Source organism: Salvelinus alpinus, chromosome 2 (assembly GCF_045679555.1).
Source record: "Salvelinus alpinus chromosome 2, SLU_Salpinus.1, whole genome shotgun sequence".
Lineage (NCBI taxonomy): Eukaryota > Metazoa > Chordata > Actinopteri > Salmoniformes > Salmonidae > Salvelinus > Salvelinus alpinus.
This window is the reverse complement of record NC_092087.1, coordinates 108190031-108209914: the sequence shown is the minus strand read 5'-3', so window position 1 is coordinate 108209914 and position 19884 is coordinate 108190031. Positions and strand designations below refer to the sequence as shown.

Sequence of the window (19884 nt, the reverse complement as noted above, 5' to 3'; positions counted from 1 at the left end):
GCTGGAATCCGGGGAAACTGAGAGAAAAAAAGTCCCGGAATGCTCCGGTCCGAGTCGCGTTGCACAAAAGTGCCGGTAGATTATCGAGCTACAGGAATAGCTGATGACCACAAAACGTGGGCAGCTGAAACACCAACGCTAGCCAGCAAACCGGCTAATTTCGGGGCAGCTACAGATTAGCTTCTGGCTAGCTATCGGAGTAGCTTCTGGTTAGCTTTCAGGCTAGCTTCTGAATTAGCCCCTGGCTAGCTTACACGATGGATTTTCAGATTGAGGTAAATAATACTTTTTGGCCCCAGGATACACATTTTATTATTTATTTACAGTTTGGAGGGTTGGGGGTCTGACATCCAGGGACACATTTTATTATTTATTTACAGTTTGGAGGGTTGGGGGTCTGACATCCAGGGACACATTTTATTATTTATTTACTGTTTGGAGGGTTGGGGGTCTGACATCCAGGCGACACATTTTATTATTTATTTACAGTTTGGAGGTCTGACATTCAGGATACACATTGTATTATTTATTTACAGTTTGGAGGGTTGGGGGTCTGACATCCAGGGACACATTTTATTATTTATGTACAGTTTGGAGGGTTGGGGGTCTGACATCCAAGATACACATTTTAGTTCTAATGGTGCCGTTCTGTTATTCTTTTCAGCTTCTTTTTCCAAGCATCTTATATTACTCTGAGACTAGTTATCCTGGGATCTTACATTACTCTGAGACTAGTTATCCTGAGATCTTACATTACTCTGAGACTAGTTATCCTGGGATCTTACATTACTCTGAGACTAGTTATCCTGGGATCTTACATTACTCTGAGACTAGTTATCCTGAGATCTTACATTACTCTGAGACTAGTTATCCTGAGATCTTACATTACTCTGAGACTAGTTATCCTGGGATCGTACATTACTCTGAGACTAGTTATCCTGGGGAATAGTTTCAATACATTGCAAAAAACCTAAACCTGTTTTTGCTTTGGCATTATGGGGTATTGTGATGTCATTATGGGGTATTGTGAAACATTTTAGAATAAAGGGATGCACCGATATTACATTTTTGGCTAATACCGATATCTAATATTTTCCATGCCCCAAAAAACGATACCGATAGCAGGTATTTAAAATTTTAGAGGCCTTTTAAGCATTCTAGTACAGCATTCTAATAGTTAACACACACACGGATGCAGCGGTCTAAGCCACTGCATCTCAGTGCAAGAGGTGTCACTACAGTCCCTGGTTCGAATCCAGGCTGTATCACATCCGGCCGTGATTGGGAGTCCCACAGTAGTTGTCTGTTATTGGTGTAGAGAGGACGACAAAGGAGAGGGATTCCACATGTGGATAGGAAGATAAGAATTATCATTATTACTGGAAAAATTCATTTAAATTCCAGGAATTTTATAACTTTAGCTTTCCAGGTCAGTAGGTTACAGTAGGTTGTAACTCTAGGTCAAGCCAGTAGGCTACAGTAGGTTGTAACTCTCTGGGTCATGCCAGTAGGTTACAGTAGGTTGTATCTCTCTAGGTCATGCCAGTAGGTTACAGTAGGTTGTAACTCTCTAGGTCATGCCAGTAGGCTACAGTAGGTTGTATCTCTCTAGGTCATGCCAGTAGGTTACAGTAGGTTGTAACTCTCTAGTTCATGCCAGTGGGCTACAGTAGGTTGTATCTCTCTAGGTCATGCCAGTAGGTTACAGTAGGTTGTATCTCTCTAGGTCATGCCAGTAGACTACAGTAGGTTGTATCTCTCTAGGTCATGCCAGTAGGCTACAGTAGGTTGCATCTCTCTAGGTCATGCCAGTAGGTTACAGTAGGTTGTATCTCTCTAGGTCATGCCATTAGGCTACAGTAGATTGTATCTCTCTAGGTCATGCCAGTAGGCTACAGTAGGTTGTATCTCTCTAGGTCATGCCAGTAGGCTACAGTAGGTTGTATCTCTCTAGGTCATGCCAGTAGGTTACAGTAGGTTGTATCTCTCTAGGTCATGCCAGTAGGCTACAGTAGGTTGTATCTCTCTAGGTCATGCCAGTAGGTTATAGTAGATTGTATCTCTCTAGGTCATGCCAGTAGGCTACAGTAGGTTGTAACTCTCTAGGTCACGCCAGTAGGTTACAGTAGGTTGGATCTCTCTAGGTCATGCCAGTAGGTTACAGTAGGTTGTATCCAAGTGGAAACAATTATCAACCCAATGTGGAAAGTGTTGAATTTGGTCAACAACAAAATGAATGGCTTATTTGCTACGTGAGGTTTACTTGATCCAACAGAAGTTTCGTAGTGCTTAAGTTGTTATGTGGACACGTGACATACCGACAACTTTGATAAAAACACTATAGGAGTTGTCTCCAGATCGCTATGCATATTCATGCTAGTAGCTTAGCATCTCTCTCCATTGAATACAGGCGGTGCATATTCATGCTAGTAGCTTAGCATCTCTCTCCATTGAATACAGGCGGTTGACGACAACAACCCTCATAGAACATAAACAATAGATTACAATAATAAGATGTATCCACCAATCCAAAGACAGGATAGGCGGGAGCTAGACAACCCACAGTGCCGCTTTGTGGACAACGACTCCCCTTGTTAGGGCGGAGAGACATCTTGTCAGTATATCCATAATCTTTGGTGTAGCCAACCCAACTCTCGCATGGCACTATTGGGGGGCACGGTGTGTAGTAAAACATCACTACATGAAAATCACTACATGCAGTGCCCCCCAGTCTGCGGTCAGCAGATAGACCCTTCTCAAATATATATGTTAAGTCACTTTTTGGAAACGGAACAGAGAAAACAAGGGGTAGCTTGCTCTCTACGTCGTCTGATTCTAGACATATCAGTCATCATCCTGGGCCCTCCGTTGAAGAGGTATTGACGAGCCAACTCCGAATATCCAAAGTTAAAAACACATTTAAGGCCGTACTTACTGGTGTTAATCAGATCTCCTATCTCCTCCTCTTCATCTTTCAATGTGACAGTAATCTCCCCTTCCTTCTTCACTCCAAAAACTGCATCCTCTTCTTCTTTCACTGTAACATCTTCCTCCTCTTTCACTCTGAACGCGTCTTCCTCTTCTTTCACTGAAACGTCTTTCTCTTCTTCTTTCACTGTAACAGCCTCACTCTCTACTTCTTGTTTTACTGTGACATCCTCTTCTTCCTCCTCCTCTTTCACAACAATGTTCAGCCCCAGAGCTTCTTTCTCTGTCCAGCAGACCTCCTCTTCTTTAACGAGAGGGGAGTAGTTTACTGACCTCATGGTCGGGGATGTTAGCTAGCTAGCTATCATTAGCGACTAGGCTAGAGCTAATTTAACCAGCCAACTACTATAGCTGACTAATACAAAATAACTTAATATTAAATTAAATAGGTTAACAAGTTGATACGACAGAAGTGAGTCTAAAACACAGTAGGTAATATACACCGAAAGCGTATAAATAGCTTGAATCTTTCGGCTATGTTGGCTAGCAAGCTACCGAGGTGGTTGACGAGCTGTTTATGAAGAACCGTCCACTAGATTATACGTCACGCTGGCAGCGTCGCCTGAAAGACGCACATCGCAGTCTGCTGACTGGAGGGGAAACGCGGTTGAGGATCATATTTTATTTTCAGACAAAGATTATTTTAGATGGATTTTAGATTATTGGAAATGGATCTAATTAAATAATACTATTATATTGAGACATACAAAGACAGGAATGTGTTGATTGATTAGTGCGAATAAAAAATGTTTACCACAGCATATTTAAGGCAGTTTCATTAATTTATACTACATCTAAATTAGCAGCTAGCTACTGAAGGTCTATACTTCTCCTACATGGTGTAACAATACATCATATAGATGTATATAATGAACAGACTAGGTCTATACTGCTCCTACATGGTGTAACAATACATCATGTAGATGTATATAATGAACAGGCTAGGTCTATACTGCTCATACATGGTATAACAATACATCATGTAGATGTATATAATGAACAGACTAGGTCTGTACTGCTCCTACATGGTGTAACAATACATCATGTAGATGTATATAATGAACAGACTAGGTCTATACTGCTCCTACATGGTGTAACAATACATCATGTAGATGTATATAATGAACAGACTAGGTCTATACTGCTCCTACATGGTGTAACAATACATCATGTAGATGTATATAATGAACAGACTAGGTCCATACTGCTCCTACATGGTGTAACAATACATCATGTAGATGTATATAATGAACAGACTAGGTCTATACTGCTCCTACATGGTGTAACAATACATCATGTAGATGTATATAATGAACAGACTAGGTCCATACTGCTCCTACATGGTGTAACAATACATCATGTAGATGTATATAATGAACAGACTAGGTCTATACTGCTCCTACATGGTGTAACAATACATCATGTAGATGTATATAATGAACAGACTAGGGCTACACTGCTCCTACATGGTGTAACAATACATCATGTAGATGTATATAATGAACAGACTAGGTCTATACTGCTCCTACATGGTGTAACAATACATCATGTAGATGTATATAATGAACAGACTAGGTCTAAACTGCTCCTACATGGTGTAACAATACATCATGTAGATGTATATAATGAACAGACTAGGTCTATACTGCTCCTACATGGTGTAACAATACATCATGTAGATGTATATAATGAACAGACTAGGTCTATACTGCTCCTACATGGTGTAACAATACATCATGTAGATGTATATAATGAACAGACTAGGTCTATACTGCTCCTACATGGTGTAACAATACATCATGTAGATGTATATAATGAACAGACTAGGTCTATACTGATCCTACATGGTGTAATTAGGTGATTTACACTACCATTCAAAAATTGGGGTCACTTAGAAATGTCCTTGTTTTTGAAAGAAAATCACATTTTTTAATTTATCATTTATAAAAACTTGTTTTTGCTTTGTCATTATGGGGTATTGTGATGTCATTATGGGGTATTGTGTGTAGATTGAAAAAATGATTTAATCCATTTTAGAATAAGGCTGTAACGTAACAAAATGTGTAAAAAGTGAAGGGTTCTGAATACTTTCCAAATGAACTGTATATATAGGGGCAGTACTTAGTGACATCACTTCATGAAACAGGAGGTACAAATATGTAACATAGGTTCACAAATTCAGCATTCAATGTATTAAAATATATGACCAAGCTGGAAGTGGAAACGCCAGCCCAGCCACAATCCTAGAGGTTCACTGATGATCAACCTCCTCCATCACATCTGACTCCTGATGATCAACCTCCTCCTTCACATCTGACTCCTGATGATCAACCTCCTCCTTCACATCTGACTCCTGATGATCAACCTCCTCCTTCACATCTGACTCCTGATGATCAACCTCCTCCTTCACATCTGACTCCAGTGATCAATCCAGAGCGACTTCTTTTTTGGGGAATCCTGATGGACGACGTCATCGAATAGGACGTCATCACCACCACCGCCCACAAGTTAATTGTCATTCAGGTTATTAATTAGCAATATGTCCTGTCTGGTAACTTGTCTCGTTCAAAGGATTTACATTGGCAGGTGCACAGGGAGAAACACCATTAAAAAAACTCAGTTGATCTTAAACTGCGGAAACACTTTTGGAAGTCTTTAACTGCATCAAAGTCTGTGGCCTGTGATGTTGGGACAAAATTATAGTCCCTTATTATACAAGAGACAAAATTCACAAATTCTACAGCACAACGGCAGAGTCATGTCTTCAGTGTAAAACTAACAATGACTCAATAATCCTTCTGGGAATGTTATGATGTCATAAAGTTATGGGCGGAGTTAGAAAGTTGGCTGTCAGAAGTACAATTATACAATGTTAAATTACTTTTAATCTGTCTGTCTGTATATTTCAACACATGGCATTTGAGGGTTTAGTGAGATACCCCAGAGTTGGACGATACTTTTCTCATCAATCATCTTAAATATTATACTTAATTAAACCTGGAAATCAACCAATCCTCTGTTTTTAATTCAATAGAAAGGTAAAATGCTTTATTATCTAAAAGTTGAAAGTGACGGAGAGAAATAAAATGGTGCTGATGAATGCGCTGGCTGTGTTCCAGTGGGTCTGGGCAGGTGTGATGTAGTTAATGGAGATGGAGGTGTGTTCTAGTGGGTCTGGGCAGGTGTGATGTAGTTAATGGAGACGGAGGTGTGTTCTACTGGGTCTGGACAGGTGTGATGTAGTTAATGGAGACGGAGGTGTGTTCTAGTGGGTCTGGGCAGGTGTGATGTAGTTAATGGAGATGGAGGTGTGTTCCAGTGGGTCTGGGCAGGTGTGATGTAGTTAATGAAGATGGAGGTGTGTTCTAGTGGGTCTGGGCAGGTGTGATGTAGTTAATGTTTCTATGTTGTTGTTTGTATGTGTATCTTTTTGTATTGTTTATAAAATATTAAAACATTTCCACTGAAAAGTAACACCTCACAGTTCTATTTTTGGAGTTATTACATTAAACCAATCAGAATTTAGAAGAATTTTAAAGTTAGGTGTGAAGTAATATGGAGGACCAGCCTATTACCTATGATGTAAACTACAACAGAAATAACTTCAAATTAAACCAATCGTTTGAACTCATGATTTGAGTGATTAAAGTAAACCACAGTTTTGGAAATACATAACGCCATCTAACCAATCAAAGAATGTTAGCTATATGCAGTTATCTTAGCCAGCCAGATAACATTAGCTATTTAGCCAACTAGCTATTAGCCTAACCAGCGTAGCCAATCAGCACGGTTATGGTCAGCGAGCTGGAGCCCAACTAAAACATAACTGCAGGTCAAAAGAGCAGCAACATACAGAATGATGGAAAATCCAAAATAGATTCCAGAAGTCAGTCAGCGTGCAATAAGCCAAGGTGGAAAATGTTACAAAACTCTACTTCACAGAAAACATGCTGAAAAGTAGTGACTATGGTCAGCGAGCTGGAGCCCAACTACCGGAGACCAGTTAGAACCCAACTAAAACATGATGTGTGTTGAACGTGTTTGCATATCAAAAGATTAGGGACGAAATGAAGCTTCAGACGTCATTGATCACTGCTGATAAAGTGACACACTGCTTTGAAGTTTACTGCTAAGCGATTTCAGCGCATGCCTCGTAGCTCCGGTATCAAATGTAACACGTAACAGCGCTTGCTACGGGTGGGTGTTGTTATCGTGACCAGTGAGCTGATTAACATCCATATCGAAAAGTTGACAAAACAAAAATCTAAATATATCAAATTAACCTGGAAAATGACTAAATGTCCCCCTCTGGTGGTGAAGAAGTATAACACACCTAAACTAACAAAACCGGGCTAATAAACTGGCAGGTGTTCATGGGTTTATAGAACATGTACTTTATACATTTGTCATAAATGACCTGCATTGATGAGACACACAGTGTGGATGAATGATCAGTAGTCGACAGGGTAAAAATAGCACTCCTAAAGAAGATGCATTTTCCAGTCAGATACCAACTTGAAAGAGGGAACTTTAGCATAAAACCCACATGGAAAACTGGGATTCGGCAAATAACATATAAAGAGAGGCTTATTTGACGCCAAACCAACAACAATAGTTACTAAAACATAAATTGCTAATGTATGATTTAAAAGGTGGATTTTATGATGTAATGTCAACTTTATATATTTCTATCCCGGGACTATTCCATTTTGAACTCACCCACAGCAATTCTCCATAAATCTGCTGTGGATTACCCAGAATCCCGAAATAAATTAATACATATGTGATCATTCAAAAACATAACTGGTTGTGCTTATAGGGAACCAGATCGTGAACACAACTAAGTTACTAAGTCTTTAACCACACTGTATTGTTACACTGGTGAGTAAAAACTCATGCTTCCTACACTAACTTTTTGTCTGAACATTATATAATATATATTTTACGTCACACTAGCGTCATTGTCTTAAAGTCGCACATCTCCATCGCAGTCAGAGGTTCAGACTGAGCGTTACCCACTCCAGTCAGCTGATGGCGGTGTGCGATTTTAAGGCAATTCTGTTAGTGTGACGTATAATCTAGTGGACGGAACGCAATGCTGTTAGTGTGACGTATAATCTAGTGGACGGAACGCTTCTTTCAGCAGCAGCAACAGTTAGTCAGACACCTCGGTAGCTTGCTAGACAAAATAGACGAACCCATAAAGCTCTTTAGACGCTATAGTGTATATTAGCCACTGTGTTTTAAACCCTCGTCTGTCGTCTAGTTAGTAAGTTATCCTATTTCATTTCATATTTACGGTGTTGTTGTTATTATTCAGCTGGCGGGCTGGTTAAGTTAGCATTAGCCTAGCTAGCTAACATCTCCGACCATGAGTTCACTAAATTACTCTCTTCCTGCTGAAGAAGAGACGGTCTGCTGGACGGAGAAAGAAGCTCTCATCAAAGAGGAGGAGGAAGAGAAGGATGTTACAATACAAAAACAAGTAGAGGGTGAGGCTGTTACAGGGAAAGAAGAAGAGAAAGACGTTACAGTGAAAGAAGAGGCGTTCAGAGTGAAAGAGGAGGAGGATTCAGTTTTTGAAGTGAAAGCAGAGGAGGGGGAGATTACGGTCTCATCGGAAGAAGAGGAGGAGGAAACTGGATATCTGGGCCCGATTTCCCAAACGCAATTTAAGGCATCCAGTGGTTCTAAAGATGAACTTAGCCATAAGATGGTTTTGAGAAACCGGGCCGTGATTACCACTGGTAAGTACTGTCTTAAATACAGAGGTACAAACTCTGCAGTTGTTGAACTGATGTTTGGTGTTAAAAGGGAAATCTGCAATTGCTACATCCATATTTTGACTTTAAATTATTTATTTTATAGCCATTGATTCTTGGAGAATATAACACATGCCTCATGAGCTTAGTTCAACTGTTGTACCCATCAGAATCCCAAATAAGCTTTTTTACTCCAATGTTTAGAAACAATGTAAATCAACACTGTATAGCCTCAACATGGTTAACTATAATGTTGATATCATGGATGGTCAGTCCTTTCATCCATAGGTCTGTCTATGAATTTGAGAGTAGTTAAATGTCTCCAGGCCCATCATAATCTTATTACCAAAACAGTTGTGGATTGAGAGCCTTGTTATTGTTTCAACTGCAGGTTGGTTGATTGATGTGTGGCTTTTTTAAAGGGACAACCTAGTATTTAAACAGCAACAAAATGGCTGCCAAGAGACTTGGTTTGGTAAACAGCTGAGGGATGGGGCTGGAGAAATGTAACCACTCTCAAATTCATAGAGAAAGCTATTGTAGCAACCCTAACTCATTACCTAGCGACCTCGTCAAGAAGTTCAGACATCTTGGTGTAACAGTTATAAGGTGTTGGCTTGACAGTCGCTGGACCCAGGTTTGAGTTCAGCTCAGGGCTTCCCCACGAATTCACTACACTATGAATACAAGGACTGGCCATGCATGATGTCATAATGATAGTTTAACCAGGTTTCTAGGCTATATATTATATTCTAGAATTCCTCCATGATGTCATAATGATAGTTTAACCAGGTTTCTAGGATATATAGTATATTCTAGAATTCATCCATGATGTCATAATGATAGTTTAACCAGGTTTCTAGCATATATAGTATATTCTAGAATTCATCCATGTTGTCATAATGATAGTTTAACCAGGTTTCTAGGATATATAGTATATTCTAGAATTCATCCATGATGTCATAATGATAGTTTAACCAGGTTTCTAGCATATATAGTATATTCTAGAATTCGTCCATGATGTCATAATGATAGTTTAACCAGGTTTCTAGGATATATAGTATATTCTAGAATTGCCAGTGAAGATTTCCTGTGGAGGCTAATTATTAGAGCTGTTGATAAGTCATTGTATAATATTCAGCCAATTTTTTTTCATGCCTTTACATTAATGGAAAGACATACCTAGATGCAATTACATTCATGAATTGGTTTGAAACCTTTGTTTTAAACCCTTCTCAAAGTTGGTGCCTTGACGGATTTGTAAAAAATGGTTTATCATGAAACACTTTTATTTATTTATTTAAATGTAACCTTTATTTAACTAGGCAAGTCAGTTAAGAACAAATTCTTATTTACAATGACTGCCTACCCCGGACGATGCTGGGCCAATTGTGTGCCGCCCTATGGGACTCCCACTCACAGCCGGTTGTGATACAGTCTGGATTTGATCCAGGGTGTCTGTAGTGGCGCCTCAAGCACTGAGAAGCAGTGTCCGCTGCGCCACTCGGGAGCCCCAAAATCATGTTCTAGTGCTGTCCCCAACTAAAATACATCTTGGTCAACCAAGAGTCATCTGTTCTTTCTACCAATCGCCCCATGTGTTTTTATAAAATCAAATATACGTACTGAATTTGTCTGATGCTTTAAGCATTCTGATCAAATAATTAAGACACACAAATGACTCGAAGTAGGGGGTAGGGGGAGCCGGTCGTCAACATAACCTGACCAGAGGGAGCCGCTCGTCAACATAACCCGACCAGAGGGAGCTGGTCGTCAGCATAACCTGACCAGAGGGAGCCGGTCGTCAGCATAACCTGACCAGAGGGAGCCGGTCGTCAGCATAACCTGACCAGAGGGAGCCGGTCGTCAACATAACCCGACCAGAGGGAGCCGGTCGTCAACATAACCCGACCAGAGGGAGCCGGTCGTCAACATAACCCGACCAGAGGGAGCCGGTCGTCAACATAACCCGACCAGAGGGAGCCGGTCGTCAACATAACCCGACCAGAGGGAGCCGGTCGTCAACATAACCCGACCAGAGGGAGCCGGTCGTCAACATAACCCGACCAGAGGGAGCCGCTCGTCAACATAACCCGACCAGAGGGAGCCGCTCGTCAACATAACCCGACCAGAGGGAGCCGCTCGTCAACATAACCCGACCAGAGGGAGCCGCTCGTCAACATAACCCGACCAGAGGGAGCCGGTCGTCAACATAACCCGACCAGAGGGAGCCGGTCGTCAACACAACCTGACCAGAGGGAGTCCCCCCTCCGCTGCTGGACTTCGTAAATTCTGCCGTTTTGCTCCTGAAGTTTTCAGTAATAGACTAATAGTCTACATATAGATAGACTAATAGACTAGTAATAGGACTACACCATCAGTCTGCAACCTTTTCCAGTTGGAGTGCCAATTTATCTGACCATTTCTACCAATCTGTGTGCCAGTTATGATTTTCATATGCACATTTTACTGGAACAGTTTCATTTAATTTATAATAGTATCTCAAAATTATTGTCTGTGATTAATCTACAATCTATCTAAATGAAAATTATACAAATCTAAATAACTTTTATTGCCATTGCCAACTATGTAAAAAAATAGCCTACATAAAGCCAACAAATAAAAACATTGCATTCTGCAGGTAGAACATATCCTGATAGAAATATATATCCTAGAAATCACATTGGCTGCAAATGGCCTGTCTACTACAAACTTGAAACATTGTATCAACTATCAACTGGGTCAGGAAACTCGGATAGCAAGCTTGCAACATTATATGAAATATTCTAGGCCCTCAGTTTCCTGCTCCAGTGAGTTCTGGACAGTAATCAGGTATTTTATGACATTTCCACTGGATCAGAGCATTACATTTTTCCCTTTTATGCCGTGTGTTTATCGAAATGGCGAGAGCTGGAAATATTTTACAAAAATACTTTGAGGAACTATTGTCATTCGCAATTGATTTTGATTAGCCTTTGTTTACTTGCTGTTTGGATGTGAAGAAGAAATTACTTTGAGAAGCTCCACAACTCATTAGTGGTTCAGCGTTAAGACAATCAGAAATACTATCAGACATCCCAAAATGGGCACATTTATAGGCCTACATTTGTGTGCCGGCCGGGTAGACTAGTCCTACTACTATATGGGTAATCAGGTGTGGGTCCTTACTCAACATTGACAGGGGTGTTTCAAACAAAAGACAATGAATAAATTGACAACTGACGCATCTTGCGGGGTCAGGTCTGGGTGGTCTGCCAGGGGCCGTTTCATTTAGTATCCGTTTGGGTCGGCTGGGGAATGATTGTATTTCCCCATAGTATGTTGTTCCGAAGTTGACTGACTGAAAGGGAGTGTAACTTTGATTATAATTACACTTCCCTGAAGGAGAGAAACGAGGTACAACACCTGTTTGTCCCCGCCCTTTCCTGGGGTGGTGAAGAGCGGTATTAAATTTAAGGAATAAAATCCAAGCCTAACGCTCATCACCTGTGGAAGGCGGGGATTCCAGCGAGGCGTGGATATGATAGTATGTTGTACCTATTTCCCCTCCTTCAGGGAACAGTAGTTATAGTCATAACGTTAAGCTTGTCATATGATGAACTTCAACTTAAATACTGAATATTGCTGTCGGACAGTTTTTTTGTATTCAGATCTCTGAAATGCTCTCTAACTACGTCACATTTAGTGTCTCTTTATGTTACGCTGGGAAAACAGTTTTCATGGGAACAGAAATCCTAAATCATTTCAGAGTTTGCTAAATCCAATGGTTCTAACCGAGAGCCACCTTAGCTTTATTGACAACACCCAAATGGATACTGTCATTAACGTGGTTTTTCAATAATTACACATAATACTTAATACTGTAGCTGTTTAGTTAGTCACATGTTCAACTATCATCAGCTGATCCAGGAAATCATTTTCTGAATGACAGTCAAATGACAAACATCACGACATGCAACAACAACCAAAGTGCTTCTTCATTCATTACTCTGGTAAAGACAGTTATGCCGTGCTTGGATCCAACATCCCTAACAAATTGATGTTTGTAATTAGAGGTCGACCGATTAATTAGGGCCGATTTTCAAGTTTTCATAACAATCGGAAATCTGTATTTTCGGACACCGATTTGGCCGTTTTTTTTACACCTTTATTTAATCTTTATTTAACTAGGCAAGTCGGTTAAGAACACATTCTTATCTTCAATGACGGCCTACCGGGGAACGGTGTAGGAATGGTGGGTTAACTGCCATGTTCAGGGGCAGAACGACAGATTTTCACCTTGTCCGCTTGGGGGATCCAAAAATCATAATCGGTCGACCTCTGTTCATAATGTGTTATTGTCTGCTTGATTTACAGTAGGGTCTCGTTAGTCTGTTTGCACACAGAGATACTTAGCTCATAATGTGTAGAGAACTGTTCCTTGATGGATAGGCTGTTGTACAACACACAGAGCTATTTTCCTTTATTCAGGACATTTAGAATGACAACACATTACAGAGTAGCCTAGTGGGATTATTCACAAAATTATCTAGTGATCAGGTTATGAAATGTCATGACAGACATTTTAGTTTCCATGTTTCACCTGAACTATTAAATTATTTATAGTCCTAGGTCTATGTTGTTGTTAGGTGAAGTTATGGGTCCTACAGTAGGTCTATGTTGTTGTTAGGGGAAGTTATGGGTCCTACAGTAGGTCTATGTTGTTGTTAGTTAGTTGAAGTTATGGGTCCTACAGTAGGTTTGACAGGAGATTTACAATGTCTTTTGGGTGATAAAACCTAAAGAGACCGCATTCCAGAGCATGAGTTAATGTTTCTGTTCTATATGGTACCAGGGAGAGATGACCCCAGGGCCAGACCCTGGTCTCTACACAAAGAGTACTGTTTTTACAGCAGATACTGTCTGCTGAGAATTATTAGTATCTCTCATACAAATCTTAACCTTGTGACCCGTTCTATACATCTGTTGTTCGTCATGTAGGTTGAAAGGGGTGTATCTTGGCTATAAAAGACCTTTGTACTTTTGTCTCGTGGCTCTCAATGAATCATCTGGGGGTGATTTGTCAACCAGCCATCATTATCGTAGAGCACGCAATTGATTCACTTTATATGTGTGTGTTGTATTGACCTGCTCCCTTAAGTGAATAAAGATTTAGTTTAAGAATAATTCTGACTTGTGTGATAAGTTTCTCTCCTCATTTGATATTAAATAAATTAACAACCACATTTGGTGATGGGGATGTGAATCTTCACTTGGTGACCGCTTCTGACGATCTGGGTAAATCGTGCACTTGGGATCTCAGGGAAACCACACTTCGGGAACGGAGCAGATGGACCCACCTTTGATCTGAGTGGCAGCGAGCCGAGTGGATACCACATCTCGAACGTAGTTAAAAAAAGAAAGAAAGACGTGAGCGAAACAAGTGCAGTTTTTAGAAAAGCCTCATAGGCTCTGAGTGTGTATTCCTGAGGGGCCCCTTGGAGGTGTAGACAGGGCCGAGTCAGTGGAGGATGATCTGAGAGGCAGTCGACTCAAAGACATCTATCATTGTGAACAGGGCCCAGTCAGCTGTGTGAACTGGATGAAAACTAGATTCTGTGTTTACTAGTTAAGTCCATGTATGATATAGTGTAAGGTGCACCTGTAATTGTTTTAAACCTGTAATTGTTTTAAACCTGTAATTATTTTGAACCTGTAATTGTTTAAAACCTGGACCCCATTTTAGAAGTATTGAAAGATGTAAATGTATGAGTTGCATTATCCTAGGAACTAACCATGAGATAGAAATGTGAAAATATTCCTGCAGGTGAAAATATTGTTGAAAAACAACTAATTGATTAGTTATGTTTGAGAATAGCATTGTGTGACTGTGATATGAGAGCTGTGTGACTGCGATATGAGAGTTGTGTGACTGTGATATGTGAGTTGTGTGACTGATATGAGAGATGTGTGACTGTGATAGGAGAGTTGTGTGACTGTGATATGAGAGTTGTGTGACTGTGATATGAGAGATGTGTGACTGTGATATGAGAGTTGTGTGACTGCGTTATGAGAGATGTGTGACTGTGATATGAGAGTTGTGTGACTGATATGAGAGTTGTGTGACTGCGATATGAGAGTTGTGTGACTGATATGAGAGTTGTGTGACTGTGATATGAGAGTTGTGTGACTGATATGAGAGATGTGTGACTGTGATATGTGAGTTGTGTGACTGTGATATGAGAGTTGTGTGACTGTGATATGAGAGTTGTGTGACTGTGATATGAGAGTTGTGTGACTGTGATATGAGAGATGTGTGACTGTGATATGAGAGTTGTGTGACTGCGTTATGAGAGATGTGTGACTGTGATATGAGAGTTGTGTGACTGATATGAGAGTTGTGTGACTGCGATATGAGAGTTGTGTGACTGATATGAGAGATGTGTGACTGTGATATGTGAGTTGTGTGACTGTGATATGAGAGTTGTGTGACTGTGATATGAGAGTTGTGTGACTGATATGAGAGTTGTGTGACTGTGATATGAGAGTTGTGTGACTGTGATATGAGAGTTGTGTGACTGCGTTGTGTGACTGCGATATGAGAGTTGTGTGACTGAGTCTTAATCAGAAGTTTGGATAGTAACATAGAGATCTATAGTTCCTCACAGAGATCTATAGTTCCTCACAGAGATCTATAGTTCCTCACAGAGATATATAGTTCCTCACAGAGATCAATAGTTCCTCACAGAGATCTATAGTTCCTCACAGAGATCTATAGTTCCTCACGGAGATCTGTAGTTCCTCACAGAGATCTATAGTTCCTCCTAGAGATCTCTAGGTCCTCCTAGAGATCTCTAGGTCCTCCTAGAGATCTATAGGTCCTCACAGAGATCTATAGGTCCTCACAGAGATCTATAGTTCCTCACAGAGATCTATAGTTCCTCACAGAGATCTATAGTTCCTCACAGAGATCTGTAGGTCCTCACAGAGATCTATAGTTCCTCACAGAGATCTATAGTTCCTCACAGAGATCTATAGTTCCTCACAGAGATCTATAGTTCCTCACAGAGATCTACAGTGAGGGAAAAAAGTATTTGATCCCCTGCTGATTTTGTAAGTTTGCCCACTGACAAAGAAATGATCAGTCTATAATTTTAATGGTAGGTTTATTTGAACAGTGAGAGACAGAATATCAACAAAAAAATCCAGAAAAACGCATGTCAAAAATGTTATGAATTGATTTGCATTTTAATGAGGGAAATAAGTATTTGACCCCTCTGCAAAACATGACTTAGTACTTGGTGGAAAAACCCTTGTTGGCAATCACAGAGGTCAGACGTTTCTTGTAGTTGGCCACCAGGTTTGCACACATCTCAGGAGGGATTTTGTCCCACTCCTCTTTGCAGATCTTCTTCAAGTCATTAATGTTTCGAGGCTGACGTTTGGCAACTCGAACCTTCAGCTCCCTCCACAGATTTTCTATGGGATTAAGGTCTGGAGACTGGCTAGGCCACTCCGGGACCTTAATGTGCTTCTTCTTGAGCCACTCCTTTGTTGCCTTGGCCGTGTGTTTTGGGTCATTGTCATGCTGGAGTAACCATCCACGACCCATTTTCAATACCCTGGCTGAGGGAAAAGGGTTTTCACCCAAGATTTGACGGTACATGGCCCCGTCCATCGTCCCTTTGATGCGGTGAAGTTGTCCTGTCCCCTAAGCAGAAAAACACCCCCAAAGCATAATGTTTCCACCTCCATGTTTGACGGTGGGGATGGTGTTCTTGGGGTCATAGGCAGCATTCCTCCTCCTCCAAACACGGCAAGTTGAGTTGATGCCAAAGAACTCCATTTTGGTCTCATCTGACCACAACACGTTCACCCAGTTGTCCTCTGAATCATTCAGATGTTCATTGGCAAACTTCAGACGGGCATGTATATGTGCTTTCTTGAGCAGGGGGACCTTGCGGACGCTGCAGGATTTCAGTCCTTTACGGCGTAGTGTGTTACCAATTGTTTTCTTGATGACTATGGTCCCAGCTGCCTTGAGATCATTGACAAGATCCTCCTGTGTAGTTCTGGGCTGATTCCTCACCGTTCTCATGATCATTGCAACTCCACGAGGTGAGATCTTGCATCGAGCCCCAGGCTGAGGGAGATTGACAGTTCTTTTGTGTTTCTTCCATTTGCGAATAATCGCAGAAACTGTTGTCACCTTCTCACCAAGCTGCTTGGCGATGGTCTTGTAGCCCATTCCAGCCTTGTGTAGGTCTACAATCTTGTCCCTGACATCCTTTGAGAGCTCTTTGGTCTTGGCCATGGTGGAGAGTTTGGAATCTGATTGATTGATTGCTTCTGTGGACAGGTATCTTTTATACAGGTAAGAAACTGAGATTAGGAGCACTCCCTTTAAGAGTGTGCTCCTAATCTCAGCTCGTTACCTGTATGAAAGACACCTGGGAGCCAGAAATCTTTCTGATTGAGAGGGGGTCAAATACTTATTTCCCTCATTAAAATGCAAATCAATTTATAACATTTTTGACATGCGTTTTTCTGGATATTTTTGTTGTTATTCTGTCTCTCACTGTTCAAATAAACCTACCATTAAAATTATAGACTGATCATTTCTTTGTCAGTGGGCAAACGTACAAAATCAGCAGGGGATCAAATACTTTTTTCCCTCACTGTATAGTTCCTCACAGAGATCTATATAGTTCCTCACAGAGATCTATAGTTCCTCACAGAGATCTATAGTTCGTCATGTAGAAATATTCTGAATCAGATGATTGACATGTGGATAATAAGCTTTGATATAACGTTCTGTTACTTCACTGCCATCATAGAAGATCACGGGGTGGTATTGAGAGGGGATGATAGTTTAGAAAGCAGCGGAAGGTCTATAGTTCCTGGGAGGCTTGATTTTGCCGTGGTCTCTGGGAGGTTAGAGTACCGTTGACAATCCGGTCATTGTCCGGGAAACAAACATTTATTTTGGCTATACACAGTTCAAAGAACTTCAATGTTTCGGCTGTTTTGCCTAGTAAACTACCAAGATGACTGACTAGCTGTTGATGTTGAAGAATCGTCCCGTCCACTAGATTATACTTCACAGTACAGAATCACCTGAAAGACGCACATCGCCATCTGTTGACTGGAGTTGGTATCGCAGTTGAGAAAATACTTTCAGACAAAAAGCTAAAAAGCGACTGCCCCTAAAAAACAACGACTCTCTTTGAAAACGGGCGATGTGGCATCAGAAACATTTATTATAGTGTAAAAATGTACTACAAAGTGTAGCTAAACAGAATAACTTTGGTCGTACCCACTCAGCCCGTGACGTCGAATTATGGGCCATATCAGGTCTGTCTGTTGTGGTCGCTATTTCGCCCCACAATAGTCATCCCAAATTGGGCTGTGTATAACTATGTAAATGTCTCTCGAACAAGGTGACTTTTAACAATATACACTCTAAAAAGTAAAGGTTCCTGGAGAATCCTTTAGGGGTTCTTCAAATTGAAACTGTGGGGGAACCCCTAAAAGTTATTTGAAGAACCTTTTGTGGGAACCCCTATAAGTTATTTGAAGAAAAAAATTAACCCCAAAAGGATCTTTGAGGAACCCCTTTTGGGGTTAATTTTTTAAAACTCCCTGTCCACCCTCCCTCCATTATAAAAACATATTTTAATAACAATATTGATTTAAATAATTCATTGTTTAATTAGTGGCACCACACATGTGAATTAATATTTACAAAACAATTTACCAAACTTAACACATTACAAAATTTCTGCAGACATGTCAGACCATAATAAATAATACATTTACTTTGTATAGTGCTTTTCATGACATTTAAAAAAATCAAAAACAATGATGTACAATGAAAACAACATACATTAAGAATGAATCATAGGTAAACTAACAATATTGTAGACTTGATGCTAAATTCAGATTTTTCAGCTTTAGTGTGTATATCGTATCCACTTAGTTATGTTAGGAAGTTTGCCATCTTTATGACCGGCCCTGGTAACTTCACCCCAACTTCTCTTCTCCCAGAACACAGTAACTTAACAACATAAGTGTTTTTCTGACATTTAAGGGAAAATAAAAAATACAGCCCTAGCAGAGCCCCAAGTCCCATGGAGACGTCCTCGAGGGCGTGGATGTTCTCCTCATCAAAGGCCAGCGGGATTTCACTCTCATGGTGAAATGGATTTCCACCGATGTGCAGTAAAGGAGTGAAGAGCGGTGAAATCTGTGTCAACAAAAGTAAGAAAAGATTTATACACATACAATTAACAAAGAACAGAACAAATTTTCAGCTGTAGTTTTATATCAGCATGCACACCTATGTTTATGAAGAAACAGATGATTGGTGCATAGGCATACCTTGTCACGGACATAAAGGCCACTCAGGTCCTCATTGAAGAGGTAGGGCAAGAGCAGGATCGCTGCTGTGGTCTCCAGTCCTAGGAAAGTAAAGCAATGATCTTACTACACTTGCTAATTTTATTACAAAATACATTAGAGAAAAGGAAGGAATAAGAGCAAATCCCTCTTCTGTATCGTCCTTCAGGGACTGTCAAAATAGCAGGATGATGTCCTCACCCCTGCCTCGCCTATCTACCTCTGATAGTCCTTCAATTCATTTATGAGAAGATCTGAAAAGATAATTTGCACACATTTGTATGCTAATAGATGTCAGTTTGTAATGACTGCTATGTAGGTTTAATGTACACTTCAAATGCAGCTGTCCTACAACATATCTGTACCTTCTTCTTGATCCCAATTGCATTGTGTCCATGTTCTGTCCTATAAGAGTTTCAACAGAAGAGAAAATGTGTCAAAGAATAATCTTACAAGCATTAAAATATTTATATATTGAAAGATAAATGGCATCGACATACAATTGAAAGTAAAATAGAAGAACATATTGGAGAAAGCACTAGCCAATACAGTACTGCCATACAGTACCAGTACTGCCATACAGGCCTGCCATACAGGCCTAATATCACATTTCAAGATATCTTTGTACACAAATTGTTCAATATTTTATCAGGCTGACTTGAAAGATTATACGCAACATTTTGCTGCGTGGCAATACTGTGTTTGGATTCTGAAGGGCATTTATACAAAAGAGGTAGTCTAGACACTGTATTAATCC

General features: G+C 40.4%; 1 long non-coding RNA gene across 1 annotated transcript; it reads right to left on the bottom strand.

Moving 5' to 3' along the window:
- Positions 1 to 18416: 18416 nt before the first annotated feature.
- Positions 18417 to 19882, bottom strand: LOC139550510 (uncharacterized). Its single transcript, XR_011670061.1, has 4 exons — positions 19493 to 19882; positions 19329 to 19381; positions 19110 to 19189; positions 18417 to 18975 (listed from the first exon to the last, which is right to left on the bottom strand). It is a non-coding gene; the product is annotated as an uncharacterized lncRNA (long non-coding RNA).
- Positions 19883 to 19884: the final 2 nt, after the last annotated feature.